The 25,682-nt window shown below is 45.6% G+C and overlaps 1 pseudogene; it reads right to left on the minus strand.

Moving 5' to 3' along the window:
- Nucleotides 1-14,616: 14,616 nt before the first annotated feature.
- Nucleotides 14,617-15,723, minus strand: LOC124657259 (annotated as a pseudogene).
- Nucleotides 15,724-25,682: the final 9,959 nt, after the last annotated feature.

The following is a 25,682-nucleotide window of genomic DNA, read 5'->3' on the forward strand; positions in this document are numbered from 1 at the left end:
GAGAGATTAACCACATAGCTACCGGTACAGCCCCGAGCCTCGATGGAGAACTACTCCCTCCTCATGGGAGACAACAGCGGTGATGAAGATGGCGGTGGAGATGGCAGCGGTGTCGATGGAGAAGCCTTCCAGGGGCACTTCCCCGTCCCGGCGGCGTGCCGGAACAGAGACTCCTGTCCCCCAGATCTTGGCTTCGCGATGGCGGCGGCTCTGGAAGGTTTCTCGTACCGTGGCTTTTCCGTCTCGAGGTTTTAGGTCGAGGGGCTTCTTATAGGCGAAGAGGCGGCGTCAGAAGGTCGAAGGGGCGCCGACACTATAGGGCGGCGCGGCCAGGGCCTGGGCCGCGCCGGCCTATGGTCTGGGTGGCCTGTGGCCCCCCTCTGGTCCTTTCCGGGTGTTCTAGAAGCTTCGTGGAAAAATAGGATGCTTGGGCGTTGATTTCGTCCGATTCCGAGAATATTTCGTTACTAGGATTTACGAAACCAAAAACAGCGAGAAAACATCAAGCGGCCTTTCGAGCATCTCGTCAATAGGTTAGTTCCAGAAAACGCATAAATATGACATAAAATGTGCATATAACATGTAGATATCATCAATAATGTGGCATGGAACATAAGAAATTATCGATACGTCGGAGACGTATCAGCATCCCCAAGCTTAGTTTCTGCTCATATCGAGCAGGTAAACGATAACAAAGATAATTTCTGGAGTGACATGCCATCATAAACTTGATCATACTATTGTAAGCATATGTAATGAATGCAGTGATCAAAACAATGTAAATGACATGAGTAAACAAATGAATCATAAAGCAAAGACTTTTCATGAATAGTACTTCAAGACAAGCATCAATAAGTCTTGCATAAGAGTTAACTCATAAAGCAATAATTCATAGTAAAAGCATTGAAGCAACACAAAGGAAGATTAAGTTTCAGCGGTTGCTTTCAACTTATAACATGTATATCTCATGGATAGTTGTCAATGCAAAGCAATATAACAAGTGCAATATGCAAATATGTAGGAATCAATGCACGAGTTCACACAAGTGTTTGCTTCTTGAGGTGGAGAGAAATAGGTGAACTGACTCAACAATAAAAGTAAAAGAATGGTCCTTCAAAGAGGAAAGCATCGATTGCTATATTTGTGCTAGAGCTTTGATTTTGAAAACATAAAGAGAGCATAGAAATAAAGTTTTGAGAGGTGTATGTTGTTGTCAACGAATGGTAGCGGGTACTCTAACCCCCTTGCCAGACAAACCTTCAAAGAGCGGCTCCCATTTTATTTTATTTTTGGGTGGCACTCCTTCCAACCTTTCTTTCACAAACCATGGCTAACCGAATCCTCGGGTGCCCGCCAACAATCTCATACCATGAAGGAGTGCCTTTTTATTTTAGTTTTATTATGATGACACTCCTCCCAACCTTTGCTTACACAAGCCATGGCTAACCGAATCCTTCGGGTGCCGTCCAACAATCACATACCATGGAGGAGTGTCTATTTTTGTTAATTAATTTGGGACTGGGAATCCCATTGCCGGCTCTTTTTGCAAAATTATTGGATAAGCGGATGAAGCCACTAGTCCATTGGTGAAAGTTGCCCAACAAGATTGAAAGATAAACACCACATACTTCCTCATGAGCTATAAAACATTGACACAAATCAGAGGTGATAAATTTTGAATTGTTTAAAGGTAGCACTCAAGCAATTTACTTTGGAATGGCAGGAAATACCATGTAGTAGGTAGGTATGGTGGACACAAATGGCATAGTGTTGTTTGGCTCAAGGATTTGGATGCATGAGAAGTATTCCCTCTCGATACAAGGTTTAGGCTAGCAAGGTTGTTTGAAGCAAGCACAAGTATGAACTAGTACAGCAAAACTCACATAAAAGACATATTACAAGCATTATAAGACTATACATCATCTTCCTTGTTGTTCAAACACCTTACTAGAAATTATCTAGACCTTAGAGAGACCAATTATGCAAACCAAATTTTAGCATGCTCTATGTATTTCTTCACTAATAGGTGCAAAGTATATGATGCAAGAGCTTAAACATGAGCACAACAATTGCCAAGTATCACATTACCCAAGACATTATAGCAATTACTACATGTAGCATTTTCCAATTCCAACCATATAACAATTTAACGAAGAGGAAACTTCGCCATGAATATTATGAACTAAGAACACATGTGTTCATACGAACCAGCGGAGCGTGTCTCTCTCCCACACAAGCATGATGTAATCCAATTTATTCAAACACAAACAAAAACAAAAACAAACAGACGCTCCAAGTAAAGTACATAAGATGTGACCGAATAAAAATATAGTTTCAAGAGAAGGAACCTGATAATTTTGTCGATGAAGAAGGGGATGCCTTGGGCATCCCCAAGCTTAGACGCTTGAGTCTTCTTGAAATATGCAGGGATGAACCACCGGGGCATCCCCAAGCTTAGACTTTTCACTCTTCTTGATCGTAGTATATCATCCTCCTCTCTTGACCCTTGAAAACTTCCTCCACACCAAACTCGAAACAAACTCATTAGAGGGTTAGTGCATAATCAAAAACTCACATGTTCAGAGGTGACACAATCATTCTTAACACTTCTGGACATTGCCCAAAGCTACTGGAAGTTAATGGAACAAAGAAATCCATCCCACATAGCAAAAGAGGCAATGCGAAATAAAAGGCAGAATCTGTCAAAACAGAACAGTCCGTAAAGACGAATTTTAAAAGGGCACCAGACTTGCTCAAATGAAAATGCTCAAATTGAATGAAAGTTGCGTACATATCTTAGGATCACTCACGTAAATTGGCATAATTTTCTGAGTTACTTACAGAGAATTTTGCCCAGATTCGTGACAGCAAAGAAATCTGTTTCTGCGCAGTAATCCAAATCTAGTATGAACTTTACTATCAACGACTTTACTTGGCACAACAAAACACTAAACTAAGATAAGGAGAGGTTGCTACAGTAGTAAACAACTTCCAAGACACAAAATAAAAACAAAGCTGTAGCAAAATAACACATGGGTTATCTCCCAATAAGTTCTTTCTTTATAGCCATTAAGATGGGCTCAGCAGTTTTAATGATGCACTCGCAAGAAATAATATTTGAATCAAAAGAGAGCATCAAGAGGCAAATTCAAAACACATTTAAGTCTAACATGCTTCCTATGCATAGGAATCTTGTAAATAAACAAGTTCATGAAGAGCAAAGTAACAAGCATAGGAAGATAAAACAAGTGCAGCTTCAAAAATTTCAGCACATAGAGAGGTGTTTTAGTAACATGAAAATTTCTACAACCATATTTTCCTCTCTCATAATAACTTTCAGTAGCATCTTGAGCAAACTCAACAATATAACTATCACATAAATCATGAGTCTCATGCATAAAATTATTACTCTCCACATAAGCATAATCAATTTTATTAGTTGTAGTGGGAGCAAATTTAACAAAGTAGCTATCATCAAATATAGGAGGCATATTGTAATCATAATCAAATTTATCCTCCATAACAGGTGGAAACAAAAGACTACTATCATTATAATCATCATAAATAGGAGGTAAAGAATCATCAAAGTAAATTTCCTCCTCAATTCTTGGGGGACTAAAAAGATCATGCTCATCAAAACCAGCTTCCCAAAGTTTAGAATTTTCCATAGCATTAGCAACAATAGTGTTCAAAGCATTTATATCAATAACATTCCCATTAGCATGCATATAAAGTTCCATGGGTTTTTTAATTTTCTCTTCAAACACATCATGTCCTAATTCAAGATAAAGTTCATAAAGATCTCTCATATTTTTGTTGTTTTCCATTATGCCTAACTAGTGTAAACAAGAAACAAAAAGTTGCAATTGCAGGATCTAAAGGAAATAGCTTCGAGTACTTACGGCGCCGAAAAATAGCTTAGTAGCCGAGATCCGGAGTGTGAGTACCTTTTACCTTTCCTCCCCGGCAACGGCGCCGGAAAATAGCTTGATGTGTACGCCCCCTCCTTTTCCTCGTAGACGAGTGTTGGGCCTCCAAGAGCGAGAGGTTTGTAGAACAGCGGCAAGTTTCCCTTAAGTGGATCACCCAAGGTTTATCGAACTCGGGGAGGAAGAGGTCAAAGATATCCCTCTCATGCAACCACTGCAACCACAAAGCAAGAAGTCTCTTGTGTCCCCAACACACCTAATGGGTGCACTAGTTCGGCGAAGAGATAGTGAAATACAGGTGGTATGAATATATATGAGCAGTGGTAACGGCGCCAGAAAAGTGCTTGCTGGCGTGTAGTGATGGTCGTAATATTGCAGGCAGTAGAAACACAGTAAAACAGTAAACAAGCAGCGATAGCAGTATTTAGGAACAAGGCCTAGGGATCATACTTTCACTAGTGGACACTCTCAACTTTGATCACATAACAGAATAGATAAATGCATACTATACACTCTCTTGTTGGATGATGAACACCATTGCGTAGGATTACACGAACCCTCAATGCCGGAGTTAACAAGCTCCACAATTCAATGTTCATATTTAAATAACCTTAGAGTGCACGACAGATCAACACAACTAAACCAAGTACTAACATAGCATGCACACCGTAACCTTCACACTATGAAAGGAGGAATAGATCGTATCAATACCATCATAGTAATAGTTAACTTCATAATCTACAAGAGATCACAATCATAAACTACGCCAAGTACTACATGATGCACACACTGCCCACTTTACACCATGCAGGAGGAATAGAATACTTTAATAACATCACTAGAGTAGCACATAGATGAATTGTGATACAAAACTCATATGAATCTCAATCATGTAAAGCAGCTCATGAGATCATTGTATTGAAGTACATAGGAGAGAGATTAACCACATAGCTACCGGTACAGCCCAGAGCCTCGATGGAGAACTACTCCCTCCTCATGGGAGACAGCGGCGGTGATGAAGATGGCGGTGGAGATGGCAGCGGTGTCGATGGAGAAGCCTTCCGGGGGCACTTCCCCGTCCGGCGGCGTGCCGGAACGGAGACTCCTGTCCCCGGATCTTGGCTTCGCGATGGCGGCGGCTCCGGAAGGTTTCTCGTACCGTGGCTTTTCCGTCTCGAGGTTTTAGGTCGAGGGGCTTCTTATAGGCGAAGAGGCGGCGTCAGAAGGTCGAAGGGGCGCCGACACTATAGGGCGGCGTGGCCAGGGCCTGGGCCGCGCCGGCCTATGGTCTAGGTGGCCTGTGGCCCCCCTCTGGTCCTTCCCGGGTGTTCTGGAAGCTTCGTGGAAAAATAGGATGCTGGGCGTTGATTTCGTCCGATTCCGAGAATATTTCGTTACTAGGATTTACGAAACCAAAAACAGCAGAAAACAGCAAGCGGCCTTTCGGCATCTCGTCAATAGGTTAGTTCCAGAAAACGCATAAATATGACATAAAATGTGCATATAACATGTAGATATCATCAATAATGTGGCATGGAACATAAGAAATTATCGATACGTCGGAGACGTATCACCTGGTCATTCTGGAGTCAATGGTGGCAGAGGAGAGGAATGGTGAACCCTAGTTGGCATCGTGGCCTTTATATCACTCTCCCTTCTCCTTACAGGTTTGTTGAGATTTGGAGGAATATGCCACAACTGAGCAAAAATGAGCTCCACCTCCTTTTCCTCCTCACCAGCTTTTAGGCCAGGGCACCCACCCACCAATGGCCCAGCTAGAGACGACATGGATGGGCACCTGTCACTATCATCCTCGACCATCACCATCTTATACCCGCAAAAAATTCAACGACCACCTCCTACAAGTACTCGGTCTCCACCAGCTCTTCTACCGTCCTTACCAGCAGGTGAGCATGGTGATTCAGGATCAGGAGAGTTTCAGCTACCCTCATATCTCGACCGGAGAATCCAGGGGGTTTGGCAGGCCTTTCCCACATACCGACATGCGTGCATTCACTATCTGCACCACCGCTAAGAATGGAGAGATGGCTCTCCATGGTGGTCCCCTCCACATCGGAGCTTTCGGCTTGCAACTCGCGACAACCTCGCTTTGCGCTTTTACCTCGAGCCCCAGATCACGCAGCAAGCTGTTGGAGATATGCCCAAGAGGTAATAATAAAATAGTTATTGTTATATCTTAGTGTTCATGATAAATGTTTGCATACCATGCTCTAATTGTATTAACCGAAACATTGATACATGTGTGTTATGTAAACAACAAGGAGTCCCTAGTAAGCCTCTTGTATAACTAGCTTGTTGATTAATAGATGATCATAGTTTCGTGATCATGAACATTGGATGTTATTAATAACAAGGTTATGTCATTAGATGAATGATATAATGGACACACCCAATTAAGCGTAGCATAAGATCACGTCATTAACTTCAATTTGCTATTAGCTTCCGATACATAGTTACCTAGTCCTTCGACCATGAGATCATGTAAATCACTTATACCGGAAGGATACTTTGATTACATCAAACGCCACTGCGTAAATGGGTGGTTATTAAGATGGGATTAAGTATTCGGAAAGTATGAGTTGAGGCATATGGATCAAGAGTGGAATTTGTCCATCCCGATGACGGATAGATATGCTCTGGGCCCTCTCGGTGGAATGATATCTAATTAGCTTGCAAGCATGTGACTGGTTCACAAGGGATATCATATCACGGTACGAGTAAAGAGTACTTGTCGGTAACGAGGTTGAACAAGGTATGGAGATACCGATGATCGAACCTCGGACAAGTAAAGTATCGCGTGACAAAGGGAATCGGTATCGTATGTAAATGGTTCAATCGATCACTAAGTTATCATTGAATGTGTGGGAGCCATTATGGATCTCTAGATCCCGCTATTGGTTATTGGTCGGAGAGGAGTCTCGACCATGTCTACATAGTTCACGAACCGTAGGGTGACACACTTAAGGTTTGATGTCGTTTTAAGTAGATATGGAATATGGAATGGAGTTCGAATGTTTGTTCGGAGTCTCGGATGGGATCCAGGACATCACGAGGAGGTCCGGAATGGTCCGGGGAATAAGATTCATATATAGGAAGTCACTTTCCAAGTTTGGAAATGATCCGGTGCATTTATGGAAGGCGCTAGAATGTTCTAGAACCTTCCGGAAAAAATCACCATGGAAGGTGGAGTCCCGGTTGGACTCCACCAACCCTAACCAGCCAACCAAGTGGGAGGGTGGAGTCCATGGTGGACTCCACCTCCTTGTCCGGCCACTAAAGGGGGAAAGGGAGAAGTCCTTGTCCCCCTAGGTTTCGTCCATATGACAGTTTTTGAATTGGGGTCTTATTCAGATCTTTGGGCAAACCCTTGGGTGTTCCACCTATATAAATAGGAGGAGAGGGGGGCTGGCCGGCCATATCAAGGCTGCCCTTGGCCGCACCCTTCCCTCTCTCCCGAACCCTAGCACCACTCCCTCCTCCACCTCTCTCCCGTAGCGCTTAGGCGAAGCCCTGCTGGAGATCTCCATCACCACCGACACCACGCCGTCGTGTTGTCGGGATTACGAGGAGGATCTACTACTTCCGCTGCCCGCTGGAACGGGGAGAAGGACGTCGTCATCAACACCGAACATGTGACCGAGTACGGAGGTGCTGCTCGACTGTGACACCGTCAAGATCTTCTACACGCTTTTGAAAGCGGCAAGTGATCGACTACAGCAACAACGAGATCTAATCTCGCAGGATTTGGAAATCTTCGAGGGTTAGTCTCATGATCTTCTCGTTGCTACCATCTTCTAGATTGGATCTTGGCTTGTTATTCGTTCTTGTGGTTGGTATCAGAGCCGTGTCTATGCATAGATTGGTTGCACGAGTAGAACACAATGGATTTGTGGGCATTGATGCTTTTGTTGTTTTTAGTTAGTGTACTTTGCATCTTGCGGGATGGTGGGATGAAGCGGCCCGGGCTAACTTTACATGACCGCGTTCATGAGACTTGCTCCATGCTCGACATGCAACTAGTATTGCATAAGTGGCTTTGCGGGTGTCTGTCTCTCTCACCATAGTGAAGATTCAATCTACTCTTTCTGTTGACAACACTAGTATCACCGTTGTGGTTCATGTTCGTAGGTAGATTGGATCTTACTCGAAAACCCTAAACCGGCCACGTAAAATATGCAAACCAAATTACAGGCGTCTAACTTGTTTTTGCAGGGTTTGGTGATGTGATATGCCCATGATTTGATGATGAATATGTATGAGATGATCATTATTGTATTGTGGCAACCGGCAGGAGCCTTATGGTTGTCTTTATATTTCATGTAGTTGTGTTATTTCAAAGTAGTTGTAATAGTTGCTACATGTGGTGAACAACCATGAAGACGGCGCCATGGACCTTGACGCTACGCCGACGATGATGGAGATCATGTCCGTGCTTTGGAGATGAAGATCAAAGGCGCAAAGACTAAAGGGCCATATCATATCACATATGAATTGCATGTGATGTTAATCCTTTATGCATCTTATCTTGCTTAGATCGCGACGGTAGCATTATAAGATGATCCCTCACATTAATATCAAGATAATAAAGTGTTCTCCCCTCGTATGCACCGTTGCTACGGTTCGTCGTTTTGAAGCATCTCGTGATGATCGGATGTGATAGATTCTACGTTCACATACAACGGGTGTAAGCCATGTTGCACACGCGGAAATACTTGGGTTTGCTTGACGAGCCTAGCATGTACAGACATGGCCTCGGAACACGGGAAACCGAAAGGTTGAACACGAGTCATATGGATGATATGATCAACATGTTGATGTTCACCGTTGAAGCTACATCATCTCACGTGATGATCAGTTTTGGTGTAGTGGATATGGATCGTGTGCCACTTAACAACTATGAGGGATATTGTATTAAGCGGGAGTTCATTAGTAATTAGATTAAAACATGAACTAATTATCATGAACATAGTCTGAATAGTATTTTGAATTAAATTTGTAGAATTGGCATCCGTTATCTACCAAGCGCTAGTCTTGTAACTGAGATGGAAACACTGTTAAGTCTGATAAGCAACTTTACGGACTGGTACCGTATTGTTGAAGAATCAAGAAATGATTAAGTCCTATTGCAAACTTTTAGTAAACCTCACATTGCTGATTCAAAGAAGAATGGTTTCAATTAGTAACTAAAATCATCTTGTCTCCGTGAAACTTGAAGTTCAAATCCGTTTGAAAAGTAAGGAGCTGGAAATTTTGTTTTCAGAAATAAGCAAGGTATGAGATATATGTGATATCTAATACCTTATTGCAAGATGATAGAATATAATCTAGTGAGACTACATAAACTCATAAGTTTTATGGGAATGTACGAAGGTTGAAGACGCTAGGCATCTCGATCCTCCAACTAGTTGGGCACTAACGATATTCGCATATCCATGAAGTGATCGTCCTTAGTATGCACCGTTGCTAAGACTCGTCGTTCCGAAGCATCACATGATGATCGGGTGTTATAGATTCTACATGTGCATACAACGGGTGTAAGCCAGATTTGCACATGCGAATACTAAGGTTAAACTTTACGAGCCTAGCATGTACAGACATGGTCTCGGAAAGTCGTCATGATTTGATGGATAAAAATTATGAGTGAAATTGTTCATCACATTAAAAGGTTACTAATAGTGAAATCCGGAACACTTGTCATGTGATGATCAACTTCAAGGTAAGAACCTCAAGGTTATTGGTGTTTGACCAACAAACCTAAGAAGTTATTGATGTTGAAGTGTTTTCTGAGAATGAGGAAAGCTAAAAGAGAAACTACAAAAGATTTTGGCAGAAAGAAAGAAAAGACTAGAAAGTCTAGCTCAGGTGTATATAGATGATATACATGTTATGGATGTATTCCTTGTTTGGTCACATTATGAAATTCTTGGGTATAAGTACCACATTGGTTGGTATGAGATGTCATACAACACAACGCAATACAAGAATACAATGGCCTAAGTGACTGATAAGGAATATGGTAATAATGCACGTCTGGAACATAATAAAGTGTTATTATGTTTGTCGTTGGCATTCTACCTAGCCCTTAGGATTTATAATAAAGAACTTAATAATTGTTATTTTTCTCTGGTCAAATGAAAACAATGAGTTGTGCAAATTATGACCTTACTCCATGTACGATGGATAAGTTATTATAAATCTTAATGGTGAAACACACATGCATAACACTGACGCTAAAATGCCATAAGGCAAATGATTTGAATTCCACTTATTTGTGGAACCACCATTTAGGTCATGTTAGAAAGGAATGCATGAAGAAACTCCATGCAAATTTTTGGAGTCATTTGATTTTTGAATAGTTTGGCGCTTGCAAATCTCTACTAAAAGGAATGACTGAAATACCGTTCATAGGCTAAGAGTTGAACGGGCAACTAACTTAGTGGAAACATACATGATGATGTATGTGGTTCACTGGGCATAGTTGTGTGCGGGAGATTCTTCTACTTCATGAAAACTTCCAACAATGAATTGAGTATATATATGTGGATATATTTATTCGATAAGAAAGAAGTTTGAAACATTTGAATGGATTCAAATAAATTCCAGCATGAAGTGGAAATCATCGTAATAGAAAAGTCAAATATCTATGATTTGATCATGGTGGAAATATTTGAATTACGAGTTTTAGCGAACATCTAAGAGAGTTATGAAATTGTTCTACAACTCACGTTTCTTGGAGTATCATAGTGATGATGGAGTATCCGAGAGACGTATCCAAATCTTGTTGGATTAATGATGATATAAAATAAATTGACGCCATTATATTTTTGTGGATTATGCTTTAGAGACTACCGCTTTTACACTAAATAGAGCATCATCATAATCCTCTATGGCTGAGCAGCTGGACCGGGAGGCGGCAGAGGCGGAGGTTGCAGAGGCGGAGGCGGCAGGGCGCGCGCTAGAGCGTCAATGCCTGTTGGCGAGCAGGGTGGAAATCACCGACACCAGGGTGGAACTCCGGGCCGAGCTCGCCGAGACCAGGGCGGAGCTGGCGGAGGCGCGGGCGGTGATGGCAGCGGCTAGCGCCGCCCTTGCGGCGGCTCCTCCGTTGCCTACGGCCCCACCAGCGGACGCTGTCATCCACGACATCGCCGACGACGACGAGGACGTTCCCAGCCGCTTCGACTGCGCCGACAAACAGAGCGCTCTGCTCGCGTTGTTCGAGAGCCTACCTGGGGACGCCCAGCGCCGTCAGGCTTGGGCAGCGGAGGAGGAAGCTCACAGCTATGCGATCGTCATGGCTCGGGCATACATGTGCTCCGACCTGGATTCGGTCGCGCGGAGGGAACCGGATCTCGCACGTGTCGAGCAGGATAATCGGGAGCTAGCGGACGCCATAGCCGCCAGGGACAATGCGGTGGCGGCGGCTAGGGACAGGACCCGCTACCATGCCCACATGGCGGCGGTGGAGGCGGCGACGGTGGAGGAGGCGGCGGAGGCAGCGGCGAAGAGAGTCCAGTGGGAATCCTCTCTGGCCGAGGCCCTCGAATGCTGCAGGCGGCAGGACGTGATGTCCGATCACCGGCGTGCGCGACGCAAGGAGTGCGTCAAGCACTCGCGCTTCGACGACGCTGCCGGCCCCTCCGGCAGCCAGTAGTAGGCGGCCCGACTGCGAGTAACCCCTGCTGTGGTAGGCCGCGCGATGGCGAGTAGGTACGGCCGTTGTAGTTTTTGGTTAACTCAACTAACCATCTATGTAAAGATAGTTCTTTTGGCCAATCAATAGTAATGAAGGAATATTTTGCTTATCTAGTCACTGTCTAGCGGACCCGGATGCAACCAACGCAGTCACTTTGCCCGACCGCGTAGCGTCCGCGAAGACGCAAAGCTGCTGTATATTTGGGCCGCGTTGCATCGCCGCGGATGGCCCGGTCACTTTACGTCGCCCCGCTGGAGCAGGGCTTAGACACATTTTTGGTCCTCATGGACTCAAGCGGTCGCTCAGCGTCTGTTTCCATCGCCCCGTTGAAGATGCCCTAATATAGGAGTAGCCTGGAGATCGTCGCTCGACGACCTCACTAGCGAGCTCGTAGACGGGGGATGAAGGGGAACTTGTTGGGCAGGAACGGCCGCCTGACTCCCTTCTGGAACTTCCAGTCCAACGGGTTGATGCTGGTGGCCTCCACCCAGACGAACAACTCGCCTTTTCTACGGTACATCGTCAACCTCATGTCATTGGGCCTCTCAGAGGAAGAGGCCTTGCACCTGGCGTTGTAGTACTCAGTGCAGCCTCTGCCCCACGGGGCACCAGCGGCCGCCACCTCCACCATCGGCAGCGTCGGCATATGCTTCACCGCTTCCGAACTGGCCATGAGCGATCCCGGATGTCGTCGACCTGACCCAGTGGGCTAGGGATAGGGCCTTATCAGTCCATGATCTTTTTATGTTTTCATGTTTTATCTTTTTAACGGTATGTAAAATATTTTATTTAAATGAAAAAATGTCAGAGCAGTGAAATGTGTCTTGCCGCTAGAGGCACACCCAGACGCAAACAGTCGGTCTTGACTCGAAGGCCAATTTTACGTCCACGGTCAACGCAAACGAACACATGCCATGATTTTTTTCGTCCGAAATACGTCGAGCCCCCTAGAGAAGGTCTTAAAATCAACAGTTTTGAAGCTTCACAACAGGAAAAGGATGTTTACGTGTACCCGGGCTATACTTTGGGCTTCCGAGCTTCCCTTTGCAATCTTGTCCCAATGCTGCAGCATGTAGCAGGCATCACTCAGCAAATATAGCGTCCTCAGGGCATCTCCAACGGGGCGACGCAAACGAACGTTGTGCCGCACGGATCGGAAATGCGTCTGTACTCAGCTCCAGCTGGGCGACGCATCGTGTCCGGGCCTCCGCAGCGACGCAAACGCGGTGTAAATATGCGGCACATTTGTGTCTTCGCGGATGCTGCACGGTCGCGCCGAGCGTCCGCTCGCTTCCCCCACGGGCCCGCCTGGCAGCGACCCTGACTCGATCGGCCTCGAATTAAAGCACATCAAGCGCACTGATGTCAACCGCCGGAGTGGCAACCGCGCCGATCAACCCGCCAACCACCGGAATGGAGCGCCGAACCGCCGCGGAGGAGCAACCGCAGGCCCGCCTCGTTATACGCGCCGCCGCAGAATATAACGATGTGACTGCTGTAATTCACGTCGAACCTCCTCCTCCTCCTTCTTCTTCTTCTTCTTCTTCTTCTTCTTTATATCACAGAGGCTGGGTGTAATTTATATCTTTTTTATATTAATATATACCCTTTATCGAAAAAAAGTAGACAGGGCACAAAAGAGAAACGTAGAGAAGAAAGGCTTTACAAGAAGTTTAGCCAATTCCTCTCCCTAGGTCCCCAAAGGAGGCTGCTAGGCATTAGGCATTTGGCACCAGCTAGCACTAGTAGAGAAAACCTCACCTGTGGGCTGTGGCGCACCAAAAAGATGTTTCTATGACGTATAGGTATGGGCAGTACACCATAGAATCCACGTCATTAAAATGGCAATTATGTGGCGCATGGGTCCATGCGTCATAGAAATGTAGGATTTTATGGGCACACTATAGAAATACGGTTTTAGTGGCGCATTGAGTAGGGATGCGCCATAGAAACATGTGCGCCTCTAAAATATTCAGACATACGCCATAGAATTATTTGACAGGTATTAATACATGGTAGATTACAGGAATTATACAGACATAATAGAAAGAATAATACTACATTGGACATGGTATATGAAAACAGACACATTACTATGTCATCACATTACTTGGAGCCCGATACATATAGTGACAACTGCCAAATTTTTATACAAGTCTTAGTTGGTACAAATTTCATCATCTAAGTTACAAATTATGTGGTCACCGACTACCGCCGACACTAGGGCGAAATAGAGCAGAGTCGTGACGATGGTGAGCAAGAGCGGGAACACGACGAAGGTCTTCATCTTGTTCTTGTTCGACTGGTGGTTCCTCCACTTGGCAACCACCTCCTGTCTTGTCGCGTATCTTTTGTAGCAGTTACCACTGAATTTGACCACATGTTTCTGGAACCCGACCTTCGAATTCTGTGACGCATCTCAACTCATGCGCATGAATACTGGTGCGCCACAAAAACTTATTTAGTGGCACATGAAAAATCTAAATGGTGCGTCACAAAAAGGTATACCACCTATAGCTAGTTTTCTACTATTGTAGACGCCAATTTTCCAAGGTTCTGCGAATTGCAGCAACGATGTCTCTCACCGGTCTAACATTTCCTTCAAAGAGGCTCATAGGCGATCAAAATAACCACGGAATTGACTCCTTTTCTTGAAGCCGGAGGGTGGGTGGCGATGTGGAATTTCCTCAGTAATGAATATGATTATAGCATTTTTTGTAGCGGAAACTTTGCACTACAAAAGAGAATAGGACATTGTTTTTGCAAAGAAGATATCACTATAGCCATCCCAACTTACAAGTAGTCACTTCTCACTCAACGTAGAAACCCATGATTTTTTTTGTACCTTTCACACAAATCTTATTGTTCAAAATGTAAGATTTACTTACAAATAGCTATATTTCAGTCAGGCTAGAAATGGCAAAATCAGCAGCAGAGGCAGAAAAGAAATGGCAAAGTCTGGCTATCTTACTACCCGTCTACCATGTCCACGATGATCTTACCGGTGGCATGGCCGCTCATGCTCTTGGCCCAGCCCTCGTGCGCCCCGCTTAGCGGGTAACGCGAGTCGACCACCGCCCGGATCTTCCCCTGCACCACCAATCCCAGCAGTGCGTCCATGTCCTGCTTCTTCGTCGACACGATCAGCGGCACAAGCCTCTTCTTCGAGAAGCACAGCCAGTGCAGCACTGCGACAGCGACGGACGCGATGCGCGGGGTGAGGTCCACCACCACGCCACCGGCGTCCGCCAGCGCCGGCTTGAACGCCGACCACGGGAACCCCTCCGCGCAGTGCACCACCGCATCGTGCTTCCGTCCGGACGGCCCACGCAGCGCGGTGCCCTCCGAGGTGCAGTAGTCTAGCGCCTCGTCGGCGCCGAGTCCCCGAACGAGGTCCAGGTTGCGCGCGCCGCAGGTGGCCGTGACGTGGTGGTGTCCCGCGAGGCTGGCGAGTTGCACCACGAAGGTGCCAACGCCGCCGGAGGCCGCGGTGACCAGCACGTTCTTTGCAGGGCCATCGCCGACGTTGAGGCCGACTCCGGCCGTCCTGAGCGCCATGAGCGCGGTGGCCGCCGCAATGGGAACGAATGCACGCATCTTCAACAGCCGACACTTCCGGCGGCCTCAACGCCGCATTCGACGCTGACACCACGGCGTACTCTGCTAGGCCACCGCTACCCTGAGACCACCAAAAAAACATCAGTAAACAACCAAACCGGAGCAGCTGAACAAGCGACCTCACGTCGTCCCGTGCGTGCGTTTTCTTACCGGGAAGTTGACGGCGATGATCTTGTCGCCTGGCCTGAAGCCGCCCACCCCGGCGCCCAACTCCACTACCTCGCCGGCGAGCTCGCAGACCGGGGTGAAGGGGAACTTGCTGGGCAGGAAGGGCCGCCCGACGCCCTTCTGGAACTTCCAGTCCAGCGGGTTGATGCTGGCGGCCTCCACCCGGACCAGCAGCTCGCCTTTCTTCGGCGACGGGACCGGCACCTCCACGTGCTTGAGGCCCTCGGCTCCTCCGCCGTACTTGTCGTACTGTACGGCTCTCATTGTCCTCGAAGAAGATGGTGAAGACATGGCCGCTCGCCGGAACAGAGTAAGTACTGCTGCCGGCTACAGATTATCTATCTCCGGTAATGGAAGTGTCCAAGTGCCGTGATGATCGTTAATGTTGCGGGCGCGCAGACGTACTTGTACATGGCGCCGGTTGAACCGATCGAAGGCCATGTACTAGTACGTCGCTTGATTTGTTTGACATGACGACCCCCGATTGACGACGCGTCTCGAAGAAAAGCGTACGTGGCCGGGCTCCTCGCCGCACGCCGGTCGCCGGCGTTGGATCGCAGCGCGGTCAGGCAGTGACAAGTCCGCGTGATCGAACGGCACAACACAGCATCTGGACTGAGGAAAAGGAGGTTTAGCGCGCCGGCTTTTTGCGCACCTTTTGGAGATGCTCTAAATCAACCAAAAAAATTTAAACAAGCGGACTGACGAAGGCTCATCTACAGAACGGATTCATCCAGCTTGACCTCTCCCAGCTATGCGTCCCAAACCTTTTTTTTAATCCGGCGTGTTCGGTCCCGAGCCCATTCCGGCTACATAGGGGACATGGCGGTCACTCCCTCCTTCTCCGCACATAGAAGGTGTTCGATCGTTTGTCTGGTAAGCGCCGCTAGTTGTTGTTCGTTGTCCCATTGCCACCATGTATTTATAACTATTTATTTTGCCTCATAGACATGGATAGCGGCGACAATGATGACACAGCCTGCAACGATGACGTTGGCGAGCACTTGACGATCATCGCTTACCTTCAAAAAATGCTTGATGACGCCGAGGAGGAGAAGAAGAAGATGTCGTGTTGTGGAGGTTAAAGGCCGGCAAGAAGAAAGTCAAAGCCCAGACAAAGATTGGAGGGACGTGTTATGTGGCACAACGACTACTTCTCCAACACTGCAACACATGCCGACAATTTTTGGCGACGCTATAGGATGAGCAGGGACTTGTTCATGGATATCCTTCATGGCGTGAGAGAGTTCGACCCTACTTCAGGCTGAAGCATGCCGCCGTTGTCACGGTTGGCTTCTCGTTGATCCAGAAATGCACCACCGTCATCATGAGGATGGTTGCATATGAAGCACATGCCGATGCACAATACGACTACCTTCGTATGAGTGAGTTCACTGTCATTAAGTGTACGTACAAGTTTCGCCGGGCCATTATGGGAAAGTATGATACATGTTGTTATAGCTACATAGTTTTAATTCCGACAATCCATGCATCCTAGGTCTCCTTTATGTTGTGACAGGCCCATATATTTGGGTCCGAGCATCCACGCCTCACTTGCCTCATATATGCATCCATTTTTTTCTACCAAGAGATAGTTGCAGGTCGTTGATGAGCTCCCTCAGATCTTCGTCGACACCTTCCTTGCTACTCGCAGATGTTGCATGGTCTCGTCGATGCTCCTTCTCGAAAACATTTGTCTACACATCGGTGCCCATGTTCAAGCATACGTCATTCGTGACCTCTCTATGAACCATTGTTGTATATGGAAGCAAATTCTGATGTCGCTAGAGGCAAATACTATTTACTATGGATGCAAATTTGATTCTTTTTGTACTAAGCAATAACGATATAGAAACATGTATTTGTTTCTTTGGAAGTAAATAATATTTTCTTTTGAAGTACATTCTATGTTTTCAATAAATACTGACAGATATTTGTTTCATTTGGAAGCAAATTGATGATACATTGAAATAATTCTCTGATCTTTCAAACGATATATTTCCAATGCCAGAAATAATAATTAGGAAAGCAATGACCGGTTGCCTTTGAAGCAAATATTCTTGGTAGAAATCAAAATTTAGTTGCACAGGAAATAAAGTTTACCAAAACTGGAAACGTTTTTTTACATGACTAGAAATATTTTCCCAAGTGCTAATAAGTGCACGGTGGCCAGTTAGTCCTCCCGAGCCATCGATTCGTGGCCGTCCGATCGTGTCCATCTGCGTCGATCACGGTCTCGTCGGCCCGAACTGTCCCGACCAAAACTCACCTAGGGGACCCACCTGTGAGGGTGGAGTTTCAATCGACGGAGATCCTCTCGTCTCTCTCCCCATTCCCCGTCTTTTCCCCATTCCTGACCTTCTCCTCCGTAGCTAGGGTTTCGATCTCAGCGGCGTCGAGCCAGACGCGCTGGTGGCTAGAGAGGTGCCTGCGTAAGGGCGTCGTGATCGTCCATGGAGATCTAGCCGCACGCGAAGAGAGGGAGATCGTCGGCGGAGGCCGAGGCGCGCGGGAGTGCACTGAGATCGGCGACAGAGGTCGACCCGCGCGCGAGTGCGTGGGAGATCGGAGACGAAGGATCCCATTGAGTCGAGCTCGGTGACGTAGAGCACGGAGGGGGCGGACGAGCTCGGATTCGTGATTTCGGCAAGCTGTGATGTCTACATCGTGGTTCCTAAGGTTAGCCATGTACTCAAATTCCCCAAATTCCCCCAGATACGAGCGCTTGCTTGTGAATCCATGAATTTTTTAAAGTTATTGTAGGGTATTGCGTCCGATTTTGTTGTGTGGATTTCATCTCTACAACAGATCCATTATTCTACTTTTTCCCCATGGTTTGCTGAGCTGCTGGTGTGGAATATTTGTGTATGCACATCTCGATTTTAGTTGGACCACACTGAAATCATATGATGGATAGAGCACGGGCAAACTAGATGCGTTTAGATTATTTTGGTTCTATTTGTTTCAGGTAGTTTCTGATGGTTTGGCTGCGTATGATATGGGATGGGCCACATGTATGGGACAATGGCTTACCACTTGGTAGCAGCTGAATAGATTATGCAAGTTCTTCACATTAATTTTGTAGGAATAGAAATATGTGGTGTCAACAAAAGACGACCTAATGGGGTTTAGATATTATACCGATTGAGATGCAGCAAGAGACACTTCTCCGTGTAAATGCAAATATAGTTAATCTGTCATACTTGTTGAAACAATTAAAGTCAGCCAACTAGCACACTGCCAATGGAGGAACTGAAGTATAGATTATCCTAGTTAGACATGTTTGTTGAGAAACTGAAGTATAGATTATATTACTTGCATAGAAGCAAGATAAACACGGTTGCTAACTTGCTACACAAATGTTACATACTGTTGCACTGCAAAATCACTGAAAACTAAATGAATTTTCGTGATCTTAGCAGCTGGCACAAACTAGGGATTTTTAAATAAATATTCAGTAACAAATGTAGCACCATTGTGGCGTATTTTCTGCAGTTGTTGAAGTGGCCATGAACAACCTACTCCCGCTTTGTTTGCTCTAGCAAAATCATATTGGAGAAATGATATTTTTTTCTCCAAGTTAGCATGCTGGGTTAATAGTCTGGGACCATGCAGTCACCATTTAATCGTTGCCATCTTGTTCGCTGCCGAGTACCGGCTGATCCTAATCGTCATAGGTAGCTGATGTGTACCAGTTAATTAAATTGTTATTTGGAACATGGAGCAGCTGTGTTGCCTAGTTAAACGTACTTGCTCCCTATATGGACTAAGTTAATTTTGTCAGCATAGCTAAATTGTGGCAACCATGCTAACTTAGCTGGTTACATAGTTTAGTCCATTTTGTTGTAGGGGTGGATGGGGAGCTATTGTTTAGGCGATTTTCTCCATCATAGCCAAGTTGACTTGTAGCATCTAATTAATTTGCTTTTTGCAACATGCACCAACTGTGTTTAGCCTAGTTTAACAAAGTTACTATCTGTATAATGCACGTAAGTTTCACTGAAAATACTAAGTTGATTTGTCAGCATAGTTAAATTGTATCAACCATACTAATTTAGTTGGTTACATAGATTAGAAAAAAAAAATTGTCTGCGGTGTGTGGGGAGCTAAGTTCACTTGTAGCATCTAATTAAGTTACTTTTTTTGCAACATGTGACAGGACATGTTTTTGCATCTAATTGTAGTTTAACCAAGTTTCTATGTGTGTAATGTACTTATGTTTCATTAAGTATAGACTAACATAGTTAAATTGCATCAACCAGGCGAACTAAGTTGCTTTCCGTTAAATAGATTTAAGTTGCTTGCAAACAATAGATAAGTTTTTCTGGCGACATAGTTAAGTTGCTTTCCCAAGCTATCGACTCTTATTTTGTATTAGCTAATTACATTTATTTTACGTAGATTTAAATTCCTTGCAAAATGTTGATAAGTTGTTTCTAGCAGCATAGTTAAGTTGCTTTCCCATGATACTAACTTTGATTTTGAGGTAGTTAAGTTTATTTCACGTAGATTGAATTTGTTTGCAAAATGTTGATAATTTGTTCCTCGCAACATAGTTAAGTTGCTTTCCCACACTTGCTTTAGCAGTAGTTGATTAAGTTCATTTATATAGACCGAAGTTGCTTTTGCAACATAGATAAGTTGTTTTTGGCGAGATAGCCACGTTGAATTCCCATGATATTAACTTTGATTTTGCAGTACTTAATTAAGTTTATTTTACGTAGATTGAAGTTTCTTTTGCATCATACATAAGTTTTTTTTGCATCATACTTAATTAAGTGTTGGTTTGCACTTGTGCTAAGTTAATTTACTATCGATTCCTCCAAGTGTTCTTTTCTTCTAAGTTGCGGCATACAACACTTTGTTGGTTCTCACATGTGCTAAGTTGCTTTACTATCCGTTCATCCAAGTGTTCTCTTCCTTCTAAGTTGCGGCATACAACACTTTGTTGGTTCATAAATTTGCTAAGTTGCTTTATTATCTGTTCATCTGAGTGCTCTCTCCCTCCTAAGTTGCGGCATACAATACTTTGTTGGTTTCCACTTGTTCTAAGTTACTTTACTATTGGTTCCTCCAAGTGTTATTTTCTTTTAAGTTGCGGCTTTCAATACTTTGTTGGTTCTCACATGTGCTAGGTTTCTTTATTATCGGTTCATCCAAGTGCTCTCTCCCTACTAAGTTGCAGCATACAATACTTTGTTGGTTTAAAAATGTGCTAAATTGTTTTATTATCGGTTCATCCCAGTGGTCTCTCCCTCCTAAGTTGCACCATATAATACTTTGTTGGTTTAGACTTGTGCTAAGTTACTTTACTATTAGTTCCTCCAAGTGTTCTTTTTCTTCTAAGTTGCGGCATACAATACTTTGTTGGTTCTCGCATGTGCTAACTTGCTATATTATCGGTTCATATAAGTGCTCTTTCCCTCCCAAGTTGTGGCATACAATACTTTGTTGGTTTATACTTGTTCTAAGTTACTTTACTATGGGTTCATTTAGGTGTTCTCTTTTTTCTAAGTTGTGGAATACAATACTTTGTTGTTCACACATGTGCTAAGTTACTTTAATATCGGCCCATTCGCGTGTTCTCTTTCTTCTAAGTTGTGGCATACAATACTTTGTTGGTTCACACCTGTGCTAAGTTGCTTTATTATCGGTTCATCTGAGTGCTCTATTAAGTTGAGGCATATAATACTTTGTTAGTTCAGAATCGTACTAAGTTGTTTTATTATCGGTTCATCCAAGAGTTCTATTTCTTCTAAGTTGCAGAATACAATACTTTGTTGGTTCACACCTCGCTAAGTTACTTTACTATCGGTCCATCCATGTGTTCTCTTTCTTCTAAGTTGCGGAATGAAGTACTTTGTTGGTTCATGCTTGTGCTAAGTTGCTTTATTATCGCTTCATCCAAGTGTTCTCTATCTTCTAAGTTGCGACATAGAGTATTTTGTTAGTTCAGACTTGTGCTAAGTTGTTTTATTATTGGTCCGTCCAAGAGTTCTATTTCTTCTAAGTTGTGGCATATAATACCTTGTTGGTTCATACATGTGCTAAGTTGCTTTATTATTGGTTCATCCAAGTGTTCTCTTTCTTCTAAGTTGCAGAATATAGTACTTTGTCGGTTCCCACTGGCGCTAAGTTGCTTTATTATCGGTTCAGGCTTGTGTTTTTCTAAGTTGTGGCATGCAATAGTTTGTTAGTTCACACTTGTTCTAAGTTATTTTATTATCGGTTCGTCCAACTGTTCTATTTTTTTTTAAGTTGTGGCATAAAATACCTTGTTGGTTCACACTTGTGCTAAGTTTCATTATTATCAGTTCATGCAAGTGTTATCTTTCTTCTAATTTGCCGCATACAATACTTTGTTGATTCACACGTACGCTAAGTTGCTTTCTTATCGGTTCACCGAGTGTTTCCTTTCTTCTAAATTGTGATATGCCGATATACAATACTTTGTTAGTTCACACTTGTGCTAAATTGCTTCCTCATACTATTTTTCTAAGCTGCCTAAACTTCGATGCTAAGTTATGTAACATTGGGTAGGTTATGTGTATAATTTGTTATGCAGCCAGATGTACGCTGCCCAACAATCTTATAATTGTGCCTAACTTTCAGTGATAAGTTACCTCCTAGCTAGAATTTTGCTTGGACAACATCAGCAACTTTCAATTATCTTGGTATACACTGATGGTTCTCTGTTTTTCCTAGCCAGATTCCTGAATCATTTCAATGAAAATGGAGAATAATGGAAGGAAGTACATTAGTTACCTAGATGACAATGCAACATAACAATTGCTTGTTGCTTTTTGGTTCGGCAAGAATCTGGATAGGAGAAAGGTGGTTGCTTGACCTGCTTGAAGCAATCAACAACCAATTTTTGGAAGATGTCAACTAGTCGAGATTTGTTTTCTTCATTCTTGGCCTTTTTTCCAACTACCGTTGTTGTGTCAACAACTCATATAACCTAGGTTTATATGGCTATGTTGAATGTTAAGATATCAAAAATTTCATGTGTCGTTAATATTTTCAACATGGACACGCAATGTACAAACTGATGCTGTGTATTCTAGCCAATTTTTTAGCAGGCACTAATATGTACAGTATCATTTTTGTGAGCCGCTTGTTTTTTGCCGAAAAAGCACAGTATAAATCACGTGAACACATGTTGTGTGAAATTGCTTTTACACCTGCAACGAGTAGGTGCCACGTGGATACCCGTTATTGTTTGGTGCGAGCGATTGGGGACTGGTGCGTGGTCACCTTGTGCTGGTAATAAGTACTTTCCGTAAATAGCTATGACACAAGCGAAACTTTCCTTTCCGGGTGAGGGCCAGGTTAGACAAACGAGCCACCGTTTGCTCCCTAGACCTGTCCAATATTTTTCTCCATATAAATTAAGGAAAATGCTTTGGATCCGTCGGAGGCTGCTCGCTCCGCAACCTCCGGATCCTGGAACGTCCAATCGATCATCAGGAGACAGCCGTGGGAGGGCCCACCACCGCACGACCTTATCCCTTCGTCGCCCTCCTCGTCCACTCATTCTTCCCCATCTTTTTCTCTTCCATCTCCCGACATCACCACGCCGCCTAGTCGGCATGGGCTCCCTCCACCACAGCGAGGCGCGCCGCTGCTGCCGAGCGCCACCGTGATGCGAGGCGGCGGAGCTCCGATGAGTAGGGCTGCAGAGCTCCCGGCTATGCAGCGGCAGCGATCCGAGCAGCGTGTCGGCGGAGCCCGAGCGGTGAGCCGGGCGGTGGGACCCGCAAGCCACGGCCGCCGTGCAGCTCCTCGCCGGAGCTGCGGCGGGCGGAAGTCCTAGCTGCAATGGTTTACCGTCGTAGCTGCAAAGTTGTGCTGGTGGTGCTGCAAGCGGTGCCGGGAAGCCGCAAGCGATTCCAGCGGTGCTTCAAACCGTCGCCGCCCGAGCTGCAAATAGACGCCGTGTGAGCTGCAACCGATTCCGGCGGTGCAGCAAGCGGCTCCGGGAAGCTGCAGGTGATTCCAGCGGTGCTGCAAACGGCCGCCACACAAGCTGCAAATGGACGCCGCGAGAGCTGCAAGCGATTCCGGCGGTGCTGCAAAGGGACGCCGCTTGGGTTGCAATCAACGTCGCTGGGAGCTGCAAACGGCCTTCGCCGGAGCTATAGCAGCATCTTCTCCAACAACGATGGAGGATCGCGAAGGTCTGTCGAGGACGCGCACAAGCTATGAAGCTAGGAGCAAGCGGTGCTGCCCACCGACGACGGTGGTGCTGGGAGAAAGCGGGGCTTCCCTTCGACGGCGGTGGTGTTGCGAGCTGGGCGGCCAGGGTTCCGCCGGCGGTGGTGATAGGAGCAAGCCCGCAGCGGCGTTGGTGCTGCGAGCTGGGCGGCCAGGGTTCCACCGGCGGTGGGGGTACGGCGGAGTCGATGTGTGCTGGTGCTTCCGGTGCTCCTTTGGTGGAGTGACGAGGGGAAAAGAAAGATAGAAAGGGTGGGACCCGCGTACATCTGGTGTTTCTTTGACTAAAGTAGAGGACACGTGCCAAGCTCTCCATCCGGAGGTTCGAAGGCTCGGAGCCTCCGGAGGATTATCAGCGCTTTCCATAAATTAAGCAAGGTTGAAAAAGCGTTTGAAACACAATTCGGTTCATAAGAAGCATACTATTTGGCGTGGAATCTGATTTTCCTGAAGTTATTAGTTTCCATAACTTCCCAAATTAGTTTCCTAATAATCTTGAGAAGTTAATTAGAATTATATAGAACGTGATTAACGGAATTTGTTTCAAGCTAACTAACAGCCCACGGTTTCCGTCTAGAAAAGTTACCAGCTAGCCCACACTTTATTGGGTCATCGATCCTACGGTGGAGACAAAACAAATCGCACGGTTTAATACTATAGCGGTGCCCGGAAAGAGCATTATTACCAATCGATCGGCGCGACCTGCTGCTACAAGTCCGTCGTCGTCGTCCTCACAGAGATACTTCTAGTTTCCCAATCCGTCTGTCTCAAGGTAGATGGCCATGCTTGCCGCCGCCGCCTTCCCCAACTGGGTGATGCTGGACCACTTCCTCTTCCGCAGGGACGACGACGAGACTTTCCGAGACGACAGCAAAGCGCCCATCAGGGCGTCCGGCACCACCTCGTGGAACGCCCCCTTCGTCTTATGTTTCTGCCTTGCCGATCCCCCGTCCATCTCCCGCATCTACGCACATCTGCCTGGATTTCCTCCTCCCACGGAACAGGTGCCCTTAGCCATCCTGTCGACCCACCGGCATCTCGTCCTGCTGCGCGTCGGTACCATGAAACTCGGCGTCGGACTAGTGCAGGACTTCTTCATCTACTCTGCAACCAACCCTACATCGCTCAAAGCGCTCCCCCTTGCACCGAGCCGGACATGGACCGTTCCCACCGTGATGGCCGCATGCCTCGCCGTCCTCCCCTGCCCAGAATGAGGAGTCCAACAACCGGCGTCTGCTGAACACCGCATCCATGGGTGTCTTGTGCCGAGGCGGTGAAGAGTTCGTGGTGGCAGAACTAACGCTTTTCAAGCCCACCCAATGTAAGGCCTATGCTGACATCTGTTTGTTGGGCTCCAGCACAGCCGGACCTGCCGACAAATGGAACTCCATGCGTGTATCAATCCTCAGCAGCGACAACCCTGATGATGCTTGGCAACTCTGCTGCTGGGAAACTGCTGGGAAACAGAAACTGCTGGGAAACAGACGCCATCATCCCCTTTGGCGACCGCCTGTGTTGGATCGACTACTGCAGAGGCATCCTCCTGTGCGACGTGTTTGGAAAGCCCACGTAGCATTGTTGAGAGACAAGTTTGATCAAATGATAAGGTCGAAGACTAGCTCATAAAGGGGCAAGTGGTGGTGGTGGACTGGTGACGCATGGAGGTGGTGGCGATGAAGGTCACGATGATCCTACCTCCATTTGACGCCGGTGGTGAGAGGAGATGGTGAGGAGACTGAGCAACTTTCTGCCATGAACTATGAACTGTTTGCTATGATTCTGTGATTTGATGTAAAACTATGAATTATGCATGAGTTGTTTGTGTTTGATAGTTTGATCATTTAAGCCTGCCTTTACGGGTTAGGAAGCCGCTTTCGTGGAATAGAGCCCGTAAAGCAAAACTGTAAAATAGAATATTCTGATTTATAGTTTATATTTATGGGCTCTTTTCTGCGCCAGCGATTTTTTGACCCGTAAACACGAGCTCGGTGAACTGAACTCGGGGTTTTCAGTTTACCTGTTTACGGGCTATG

Source organism: Lolium rigidum, chromosome 5, assembly GCF_022539505.1.
Source record: "Lolium rigidum isolate FL_2022 chromosome 5, APGP_CSIRO_Lrig_0.1, whole genome shotgun sequence".
Taxonomy (NCBI): domain Eukaryota; kingdom Viridiplantae; phylum Streptophyta; class Magnoliopsida; order Poales; family Poaceae; genus Lolium; species Lolium rigidum.